This window comes from Rhyacophila brunnea, unplaced genomic scaffold (assembly GCF_057557595.1).
Source record: "Rhyacophila brunnea isolate RB1 unplaced genomic scaffold, BYU_Rbru_1.0 scaffold_13, whole genome shotgun sequence".
Classification (NCBI taxonomy): domain Eukaryota; kingdom Metazoa; phylum Arthropoda; class Insecta; order Trichoptera; family Rhyacophilidae; genus Rhyacophila; species Rhyacophila brunnea.
The window spans coordinates 26,455,851-26,468,215 of record NW_028232785.1 but is presented as its reverse complement, the minus strand read 5'-3'; the positions used below and the strand labels follow the sequence as shown (position 1 = coordinate 26,468,215).

At 33.4% G+C, this 12,365-nt stretch overlaps 1 protein-coding gene across 1 annotated transcript in view; it reads left to right on the top strand.

Moving 5' to 3' along the window:
• The first annotated feature begins 8,756 nt into the window (after positions 1-8,756).
• LOC147077097 (cholesterol 7-desaturase nvd-like) overlaps positions 8,757-12,365 on the top strand; it is a 31,558-nt gene continuing 27,949 nt past the window's right edge. The window contains exons 1-2 of the mRNA XM_085941428.1: positions 8,757-8,788; positions 11,352-11,518. The gene's annotated coding sequence lies outside the window, so the exon portion shown is untranslated. The remainder of the gene's footprint in view (positions 8,789-11,351; positions 11,519-12,365) is intronic.

Sequence of the window (12,365 nt, the reverse complement as noted above, 5' to 3'; positions counted from 1 at the left end):
GCATTCGTATACAAATGTTTGAGACCATAGACCATTTCGCTAGTGCTCGCCCAACGTGCTCACACTAGACGCTCAGAATTAAAATATAATTTTCTATTTTTTTTAAGTTATATAGTATTTTAAGCGGTCAAAATGCAACCATTCGGTAAAGATATCCATAATTTAAGTTATTTTAAAGAAGCACTAGGTCTCTTGATGTTAAAATACATAATAATATACAAATAAATTATCACGAACATGTATCAACTTACCTATAAAATGGAATACCATCTTCTTGTCTATCAGTACGGCTACCACATTTTATTACAATACACATAACCATATTTTCTACTTAATTAACTTAAAATATTTACCACTGACATTATGTTTAACACAAAAAACAGCAATTTTAGGTTATCGGCGCTTAGTTAAGCAATAAAGTATGATTTGGCAGCGACACCGTAGTAAAGCATCTCCCACATCTGTAAATCTTTTATCCCACTCTAGCGAGTGTAGCAGAGATTATAAGGGTGCCGAATAATTTCTCACTCGCACTTATGCATCGTTTTTGTTCAGGCCTTGACTACAACAGCAACTAAATCTCTGTTGCCGTTTGGATCGTCGTATCTTTGCGAATTTGGTTTTTCAGCGCTCGTGGAAATGAAATCAAAACAAAACTAGAGCAGTTGCAGTGATGGTAAATGAGGAGTTACGTCTTTGTTTGTCTAATTTAGAACCGCTTTTGACAGAGTTCTTTCTAAAAATCTGTTGCATTCTTCCCACTAGTAAAATTATTACCACATAATAATTGAATACGTGTATTAAATAAGGCTCTAAGTACCAAAAAGTAGTATTGCCTGTAGTTACAAAATACCGAGTCATTGCAGTAAAATTTCATGAAGCAGACCTTTTGAAAAATGTAGTTTTACAGTGTGAAGCAATCACGGCACCTTCTTTAATTTTAGGTATTAAGAACTCGCAAGTATCAACACACCATCGTCAGCTATTTTATATTGAATGCCGTTGACCACTGCAGTTCTACTTACACCATTATAAATAAAACACGCCAACGGACTTACAACGTCGACAGGTTAAATTATTTTGCTGTATTTTTTTTGACTTGTTTGAGGCACTTAGACTATATTTGAAGTTATTGGCGTTGGTATGTAGAACATTTTTCTATAAAAATGTCAGTTTTTATTATTTTGGTACTTAGCGCCTTAATTAATACACGTATTCAATGTCGCTGCCTGATTTCTAGGTTGTTTTATGTAATTTTCTGTAAAATTCTCAGGAGCGCAATTTGATAGTTCACATTGAAATAATTGCACAACCTATATATTATATTAAAAACTGTGTTCTGCATATAACAGAAAAACTTATTTTCGCGATTATCGACAAATGCGTTCATAATTTTAATATTCTGACTAATGGGTTAAACAGAGTTCTGGAAATAGAACAAAATGGCATTAAAAAGTCATTTTTCTTAAAAATGTAAAATAGAACAACCTGGAAATCAGACAGCGATGTGTTATTATAGTTTTATAGTGTTATTATAGTTTGTCAATTTATGGCTACGGCCGTATGTTGTAGCTTAACCACTGGGGAATGACAAAAGAAATGGCGTATTTCAAAAAATCACTACCTTATTCTTAGGTCAATAATTAATATAAAGCAATCATTATTCGTAGGATGTTTATTACATTTGAATGGTCAAAGACATAGCTTATAATGAGTATCTTTAGAATTATCTGCAAATGTGTTAATCTTGCCGATTTTTTGAATAATAAAATGCCTAATTCTTGTCAAATTTGGGATCAGAGAGATTATCAATATAATTTTTTATCGTAAATATTTTACTAAAATGATCTCGTCATAAATTATACAAATAGTTTTATAAATGCGATTAAAAATTAATAAACGTAAAAAATCTTAACACCACTACACATTTATGTACCGAAATAATACTATATTCTAAAACATTAGAGCGAGAGGTTTAAAAGAATACTATTTTATGTAACAAAAATACTTTATGCAGTCATCAAATGTTTAAAATAAATATAAAGGATAATAAGGCTTCAAAATTATATAAATAGATTATCTACAACGTTTAAGGAGTGTCCAGGATCATGGTTTGAAAATACAATAAAAACTCAATTTTGACCTACGACGAGCATGTGGGCCGTTAAGCAGAATTGAATTCATTTTCAGTTAATTCTGTTTTGTATGGAAAGTTATTAGAGAAAAATCTGTGAAAAGTAAAAGACTATTATTGGTTGCTAAGGGGGTGGTTCTAGCAACTAAAATATTAATATATAGATACGTGCGTTACTATGGAAATCAAAATGATATTTTTCAGTATTCTATATTTGTTTGTTTGTTTTTTATTTACTTCATATCAAGTACAAGTTTGAGCAAATTGAGCATAATAATTCAACAGAAAATTTTAAAACGTTGTACATAAAAAGTTCTTTTTATTTTGTAATCTTTATTATTTAGTGTGCCGCGGAACAGATCCCATTCACCAGTGAACCGTGAAGTAAAAAAGTTTGGCAGGCACTGACCTAGCGCTAAAATAAAATAAAGATTTTTCCCGTCATATAAAATGAGCATACATTTTAACGAACCTCTGTTTCGTTTCTTACTTCAAACAAGTAAGCATCAAATTTTTTTTTGTCGTGAAACTTTGTCGAAAAAATTTAATACTATCGGTGTAATCTATGTATCTTTGACCTAAATTCATTAACGAGTTGTTTAATAATTAATACATAGCAGTAGCGAAGAGTGGAGGTAGGCTGTTAAGATCCAACATAAACAGTGCGCACTACCTTTCTCAGTCAAAAGTATTTGTTTTCATTGAAGTGTAGATAGGTAGTGTTTGTTAGTTTTTTTTCATTTTATCATTTTAGATATTTTATAGATATAAGAATATTTGGTACTGTTCGGTTATCAGGAATACAGCGGAAAACACATTTTGAAAATAGCCGATAAACTGGATTATTTGTTAGGTTAACCTAACCAAAACTAACCTAACCTAACCCAAACTAACAAATAATCCAGTATATCAGGTATTTTCAAAATGTGTTTTCCGCTGTATTCCTGGTAACCGAACAGTACCGAATATTTTTTATCTATCATGGTTTAGTTTAAGCAGGGCTTAATGAATTTTAAAGAACTAACCAACACTATCTGTAATACGTACCTATTCTTAATTCAACAAAAACAAATAATTATGACTGAAAAAGTGTGCACTATTTTTGCATATCCAAACTATTATGGTTTGGTTTAGAAAGAGTTTAATTAAATTTAAAAAACCAACCTGCACAATCTGCAAATTGTATTCTTAGTTCAATGAAAACAAATACGTATGGCTGACAAAGTTTAGTCTTAAGTCTTAATCTTAACAGCCTACTTCCACCCTTCGCCATTGATACGTAGCTACTAAAACCTAGTTCAGCCATACATACATCTATTTATATGGACCTGCACAGAGTGAAGTTGTGTTACGGACGTGTTCACTAGGAATAGGCACGTCACACGTTAATCTTGTTAATACGAACCCGTGGGTAGTGGGTTCGACCTTTCAATGTGTATTTGATCCAGTGCAAGTAACCATGGCCCCCACATTCTGAAGCAGGGCCTCAATTATGCTAGATTTTTTGGCGGCCCCCCTAAGTTTAAGTTTAAAGGCAGTCTGACGCTTTACAGTGACATTTTCCAAATGGTGCTCCAGGTCAAATAAAATTTAGTGTATTTTTGAACTTGACACTTTGAATTATTATGGAGTTCTCGAGTATCAACACACAACAACCAAAAATAGCATCGCATAATCTTATATTTCAAAATAGAAATAACCCCGAGATAAAATAAACCGCAGGCGACTTTTTTTTAACTATTACAGCAAATTTAAGATGTGTTTATCTCATTAACCTAGTCGACCCGCTACGATGGGCCCCTTTTTAGTCCGGGCAGGGGCCTAGGGAGGCTAGAGACATTCCAAGACGTAAACGAACATAGAACCTCGTGAAACAGTCGATTAACACCAAGTATAGTGAGTGGCGGGTTGGTTTAGAGTGGTATATTATGTTTACGTTTATAAATTTAATCGTAAAATTGATTTTTTTTTTATTCTGTCAAATATTAAACAATATGCTTTAAATTTTGATTATATGAATACGTGTATTAATTAAGGCTCTAAGTACCAAAAAGTAGTATTGCCTGTGATTACAAAATACTGAGTCATTGCAGAAAAATTGCATGAAGCAGACCTTTTGAAAAATGTGTTTTCACAGTGTGACGCTATCTCGGCAGCTTCCATAATTTTAGGAATTAAGAACTCGCGAGTGTCAACATACCGTCGTCAGCCATTTTATATTTAATGCCGTTGACCAATGCAGTGGTACTTACTCCATTATAAATAAAACACGCCAACGGACTTACAACGTCGCCAGATTTAAATATTTTGCTGTATTATTTTGAATTGCTTGAGGCACTTAGACCATAGTTGACGTTATTGGCGTTGGTATGTAGAACATTTTTCTACAAAAATGTCAGTTTTTATTTTTTTGGTACTTAGCGCCTTAATTAATACACGTATTCAATTATAGTTTAAGGCGTTTCGCGAAATACCCGCTGGCAAACGCTCCTGTAGAACATTACACTGCATGAGCAATAATTATCGGTGGTTACATGTAAATTGTACGTAAAACATTTCACCGTGGCACAGTACACCGTGAGCTTTCTTGTCGGAAAGAGATGACAGTATACTATTAGCAGTGACGGCCCTAGACAAAATGCTGCCCCTGGGCAACGCCAAAATAACGCCCCATTTGTATACAGTATTTTTTATCATCCGTGCACGTGTCGTTTCTGGTCACCATGGACGTCGAAGGGCAACGGAAGTAAACTAGACATCGCAAACCCGACAAAAAATTACAGTCCGGTAAAACCTTTTATGTCAATTAATCAATTTTGTTTCCAACCAGTGAGCTGAGTTTTATTAAGGAAAGATATTTACGTTATTAGATACTAACTTAAGATAGCTATTTCTATATATACCAAATGATTCTCCTCGATTTGCCGCCCTTCGAGTAACTGCCGCCCCCAAGCGACGCTCAATCTGCATACCCCTACGGGACGTCACTGACTATACGGTCTCCAATTTTATTAGATTCAATATGAACATTAATTCAATTTTCATAGTTGATTTTGGAAAAAATTCATGAATTCAAGACCTAACCTAACAAATAATCTAGTATATCGGCTATTTTCAAAATTTGTTTGCTGCTGGCTTCCTGTAAAGTTTTAACCGACAAGAACCGTGTTTTATTTTACACATGAATTTATTTTATGTCAGCACTATACGACCCAAAGAGGTTGGAAGGTGTTTAATATACGGCCATATATTTCCAATACAACGTTTCACGGTGAAGTGTGATACGGCGAACTGCATACGTACAAGTTTCCGCACACGATTATCGGTAGGGGCCAATGATTATAGTCTGGGAACCCATTTCAGTGTGTGCCATGATTATTATCAAGTAGACGTTGAATCTTGAAGTTGTATTGTATGTATGTCTGTTCTAGGTTGACAGCTTGTGTCAACTTTGTGTTTGTGAAGACGTTAGCTATTTTAAATAATATTGAATTTGTTTAACAGTGGTGTTTTAGTGTGTCGGAAAAGTGATCTATGTTTCATCCGTGTTAAAAGTGGCCAAGAATTTACAAAATACAAAGTAATTTATTTGAGTGGAACCTCTCTAATAGTGTTAACCTAAAATCGAACGAATTAAAGGAGTGTGAAATCAAAATTGGTCACAAAATATCGTAAGTATCAGGGGTAGCATGGAAGTGGCGAAGGGTGGAGGTAGGCTGTGGAGAATCGACATAACTAATGCTCACTAAACTTTCATCAGTCATATTATTTGTTTTCATTGAAATAGGAATACAAATTGCAGATAGTATTGGTTAGTTTTAAACTTCAATTAAACCCTATGTAAAGTAAGCCATAATTATAATAGATATTAATGATATTATATCGACAATGTTTAGGGAAAAAGGCGTAACCCTCACAGAACAAATATTACAGGAGTGGTAAAAAACGTTTTTTGAATGATTTTGGTTCAATATGTTAAAAAAAAATAGACACAGCCATTGGGTGCATGATGATTGATAATTTGGTCTAATATATTTTTGATCTGATAACAATTAAAGAAGTTATTGAAGAAAAATCATTAAAATTTAGGGTAAGTGCTTTTTTCCATTAAATTCATTAAAACCTGAATTTTGATAATAATTTGGCATTTGCGGCTTACTTCCTTTTTACAGAACGTATATTTAGTTGTAAACATTGTTAATATCTAATAATAGCACTTTCCGAAAAATCGAAGGTTACGCCCATTTTCCTAAACACAGTCTATATACAAAGTCTACTTATATCCTTTATCTGTTATGGTTTGGCTTAGGCAGTGTTTAATTGAATTTTAAAACCATCTGCAATCTGTATTCTTAGTTCATCGAAACCAAATACCTAAGTATGACTGACAAAGGGTGCATTATGTATATCGGATCTCCACAGCTTTATGGTTTGGTTTAGGCAAGGTTTAATTGAATTTTAAAAACTAACCAGTACCATCTGTAAATTGAATTGTTAGTTCAATGAAAACAAATAAGTATGACTGACAAAATTTAGTGTGCACTATTTATGTCGAATCTTAACAGCCTACCTCCACCATTCGACACTGTGGCCTGCCTACTCTCACTGCAAAGCTAATCCATTGATAATAATATATGTCGAAATTCTTGTTAGCTATTAAGAAATTTTATATCTCTTGATAATGGCATCTAGGAAGCGAGCCCGAAACGTTGAGGAAAAAAGGAATAAATACACGCGGTGAAAACCCAAGAATCAATTAGGACGATAAAATTACTAATTGTTATTTAGGGCCGCAGTTTGTGCATCACTGATCTTAAGTATCTGCAAGCTAGTACATGCGACACAGTGGCTCCGAGGTATTTTCCACGTTTTTATTAGCTCGTATTCTAGTTTGTCCGGTGGTTGTTTGTCCAGTACAAATCTTGCAATCGATTTTTAACTAACTTCCCGATTAGCTAGATATTTGAAACTTTTAGAATATACCAAAACATGGCGACAATGCATTCTTTTAATACCTTTAGCCATTTTTAAGCAGAATTGAATTCATTTTCAATTAATTCTGTTTTGTATGCAAAGTTAGGTACTGTTCGGTTATCAGGAATACAGCGGAAAACACATTTTGAAAATAGCCGTTAAACTGGATTATTTGTTAGGTTAACCTAACCAAACCTAACCTAACCTAACCCAACCTAAACTAACCCAAACTAACAAATAATCCAGTATATCGGGTATTTTCAAATTGTGTTTTCCGCTGTATTCCTGAGAGAGAGCGCAATTTGATAGTTCACATTGAAATAATTGCACAACCTATATATTATATTAAAAACTGTGTTCTGCATATAACAGAAAAACTTATTTTCGCGATTATCGACAAATGCGTTCATAATTTTAATATTCTGACTAATGGGTTAAACAGAGTTCTGGAAATAGAACAAAATAGCATTAAAAAGTCATTTTTCTTAAAAATGTAAAATAGAACAACCTGGAAATCAGACAGCGATGTGTTCAAACACGCGCGTTAATATCATTTTACTCCCTACTTCAATTATAGTTTGTCAATTTATGGCTACGGCCGTATGTTGTAGCTTAACCACTGGGGAATGACAAAAGAAATGGCGTATTTCAAAAAATCACTACCTTATTCTTAGGTCAATAATTATTATAAAGCAATCATTATTCGTAGGATGTTTATTACACTTGAATGGTCAAAGACATAGCTTATAATGAGTATCTTTAGAATTATCTGCAAATGTGTTAATCTTGCCGATTTTTTGAATAATAAAATGCCTAATTCTTGTCAAATTTGGGATCAGAGAGATTATCAATATAATTTTTTATCGTAAATATTTTACTAAAATTATCTCGTCATAAATTATACTAATAGTTTTATAAATGCGATTAAAAATTAATAAACGTAAAAAATCTTAACACCACTGCACATTTATGTACCGAAATATGACTATATTCTAAAACATTAGAGCGAGAGGTTTAAAAGAATACTATTTTATGTAACAAAAATACTTTATGCAGTCATCAAATGTTTAAAATAAATATAAAGGATAATAAGGCTTCAAAATTATATAAATAGATTATCTACAACGTTTAAGGAGTGTCCAGGATCATGGTTTGAAAATACAATAAAAACTCAATTTTGACCTACGACGAGCATGTGGGCCGTTAAGCAGAATTGAATTCATTTTCAGTTAATTCTGTTTTGTATGGAAAGTTATTAGAGAAAAATCCGTGAAAAGTAAAAGACTATTATTGGTTGCTAAGGGGGTGGTTCTAGCAACTAAAATATTAATATATAGATACGTGCGTTACTATGGAAATGAAAATGATATTTTTCAGTATTCTATATTTGTTTGTTTGTTTGTTTGTTTTTTATTTACTTCATATCAAGTACAAGTTTGAGCAAATTGAGCATAATAATTCAACAGAAAATTTTAAAACGTTGTACATAAAAAGTTCTTTTTATTTTGTAATCATTATTATTTAGTGTGCCGCGGAACAGATCCCATTCACCAGTGAACCGTGAAGTAAAAAAGTTTGGCAGGCACTGACCTAGCGCTAAAATAAAATAAAGATTTTTCCCGTCATATAAAATGAGCATACATTTTAACGAACCTCTGTTTCGTTTCTTACTTCAAACAAGTAAGCATCAAATTTTTTTTTGTCGTGAAACTTTGTCGAAAAAATTTAATACTATCGGTGTAATCTATGTATCTTTGACCTAAATTCATTAACGAGTTGTTTAATAATTAATACATAGCAGTAGCGAAGAGTGGAGGTAGGCTGTTAAGATCCAACATAAACAGTGCGCACTACCTTTCTCAGTCAAAAGTATTTGTTTTCATTGAAGTGTAGATAGGTAGTGTTTGTTAGTTTTTTTTCATTTTATCATTTTAGATATTTTATAGATATAAGAATATTTGGTACTGTTCGGTTATCAGGAATACAGCGGAAAACACATTTTGAAAATAGCCGATAAACTGGATTATTTGTTAGGTTAACCTAACCAAAACTAACCTAACCTAACCCAAACTAACAAATAATCCAGTATATCAGGTATTTTCAAAATGTGTTTTCCGCTGTATTCCTGGTAACCGAACAGTACCGAATATTTTTTATCTATCATGGTTTAGTTTAAGCAGGGCTTAATGAATTTTAAAGAACTAACCAACACTATCTGTAATACGTACCTATTCTTAATTCAACAAAAACAAATAATTATGACTGAAAAAGTGTGCACTATTTTTGCATATCCAAACTATTATGGTTTGGTTTAGAAAGAGTTTAATTAAATTTAAAAAACCAACCTGCACAATCTGCAAATTGTATTCTTAGTTCAATGAAAACAAATACGTACGACTGACAAAGTTTAGTATGCATTACTTATGTCTAATCTTAACAGCCTACTTCCACCCTTCGCCATTGATACGTAGCTACTAAAACCTAGTTCAGCCATACATACATCTATTTATATGGACCCGCACAGAGTGAAGTTGTGTTACGGACGTGTTCACTAGGAATAGGCACGTCACGTCACGTTAATCTTGTTAATACGAACCCGTGGGTAGTGGGTTCGACCTTTCAATGTGTATTTGATCCAGTGCAAGTAACCATGGCCCCCACATTCTGAAGCAGGGCCTCAATTATGCTAGATTTTTTGGCGGCCCCCCTTAGTTTAAATTTAAAGGCAGTTTGAAGCTTTACAGTGACATTTTCCAAATGGTGCTCCAGGTCAAATAAAATTTAGTGTATTTTCAACACTTCGAATTATTATGGAGTTCTCGAGTATCAACACACAACAACCAAAGATAGCATCGGATAACCTTATATTTTAAAATAGAAATAACCCCGAGATAAAATAAACCCGCAGGCGACTTTTTTTAAAACTATTACAGCAAATTTAAGATGTGTTTATCTCATTAACCTAGTCGACCCGCTACGATGGGCCCCTTTTTAGTCCGGGCAGGGGCTTAGGGAGGCTAGAGCCATTCCAAGACGTAAACAAACATAGAACCCGATTATCACCGAGTATAGTGAGTGGCGGGTTGGTTTAGAGTGGTATATTATGTTTACGTTTATAAATTTAATCGTAAAATTGTTTTTTTTATTCTGTCAATTAAACAATATGCTTTAAATTTTGATTATATTGTAGTTCAAGGCGTTTCGCGAAATACCCGCTGGCAAGCGCTGCTGTAGAACATTACATTGCATTAGCAATAATTATCGGTGGTTACATGTAAATTGTACGTAAAGCATTTCACCGTGGCACAGTACACCGTGAGCTTTCTTGTCGGAAAGAGATGACGGTATACTATTAGCAGTGACGGCCCTAGACAAAATGCCGCCCCTGGGCAACGCCAAAATAACGCCCCATTTTGTATACAGTATTTTTTTATCATCCGTGCACGTGTCGTTTCTGGTCACCATGGACGTCGAAGGGCAACGGAAGTAAACTAGACATCGCGAACCCGACAAAAAATTACAGTCCGGTAAAACCTTTTATGTTAATTAATCAATTTTGTTTCCAACCAGTGAGCTGAGTTTTATTAAGGAAAGATATTTACGTTATTAGATACTAACTTAAGATAGCTATTTCTATATATACCAAATGATTCTCCTCGATTTGCCGCCCTTCGAGTAACTGCCGCCCCCAAGCGACGCTCAATCTGCATACCCCTATGGGACGTCACTGACTATACGGTCTCCAATTTTATTAGATTCAATATGAACATTAATTCAATTTTCATAGTTGATTTTGGAAAAATTCATGAATTCAAGACCTAACCTAACAAATAATCTAGTATATCGGCTATTTTCAAAATTTGTTTGCTGCTGGCTTCCTGTAAAGTTTTAACCGACAAGAACCGTGTTTTATTTTACACATGAATTTATTTTATGTCAGCACTATACGACCCAAAGAGGTTGGAAGGTGTTTAATATACGGCCATATATTTCCAATACAACGTTTCACGGTGAAGTGTGATACGGCGAACTGCATACGTACAAGTTTCCGCACACGATTATCGGTAGGGGCCAATGATTATAGTCTGGGAACCCATTTCAGTGTGTGCCATGATTACTATCAAGTAGACGTTGAATCTTGAAGTTGTATTGTATGTATGTCTGTTCTAGGTTTACAGCTTGTGTCAACTTTGTGTTTGTGAAGACGTTAGCTATTTTAAATAATATTGTATTTGTTTAACAGTGGTGTTTTAGTGTGTCGGAAAAGTGATGTGTGTTTCCTCTGTGTTAAAAGTGGCCAAGAATTTACAAAATACAAAGTAATTTATTTGAGTGGAACCTCTCTAATAGTGTTAACCTAAAATCGAACGAATTAAAGGAGTGTGAAATCAAAATTGGTCACAAAATATCGTAAGTATCAGGGGTAGCATGGAAGTGGCGAAGGGTGGAGGTAGGCTGTGGAGAATCGACATAACTAATGCTCACTAAACTTTCATCAGTCATACTTATTTTGTTTTCATTGAAATAAGAATACAAATTGCAGATAGTATTGGTTAGTTTTAAACTTCAATTAAACCCTATCTAAAGTAAGTTATAATTATAATAGATATTAATGATATTATATCGACAGTGTTTAGGGAAAAGGGCGTAACCCTCACAGAACAAATATTACAGGAGTGGTAAAAAACGTTTTTTGAATGATTTTGGTTAAATATGTTTAAAAAAATAGACAGCCATTGGGTGCATGATGATTGATAGTTTGGTCTAATATATTTTTGATCTAATAATAATTAAAGAAGTTATTGAAGAAAAATCTTTAAAATTGAGGGTAAGTGCTTTTTTCCATTAAAACTTGGTTAATGCTTCATTAAAACCTGAATTTTGATAATAATTTGGCATTTGCGGCTTACTTCCTTTTTACAGAACGTATATTTAGTTGTAAACATTGTTAATATCTAATAATAGCACTTTCCGAAAAATCGAAGGTTACGCCCTTTTTCCTAAATACAGTCGATATACAAAGTATACTTATATCCTTTATCTGTTATGGTTTGGCTTAGGCAGTGTTTAATTGAATTTTTAAAACCATCTGCAATTTGTATTCTTAGTTCATCGAAACCAAATACCTAAGTATGACTGACAAAGAGTGCATTATTTATGTCGGATCTCCACAGCTTTATGGTTTGGTTTAGGCAAGGTTTAATTGAATTTTAAAAACTAACCAGTACCATCTGTAAATTGTATTGTTAGTTCAATG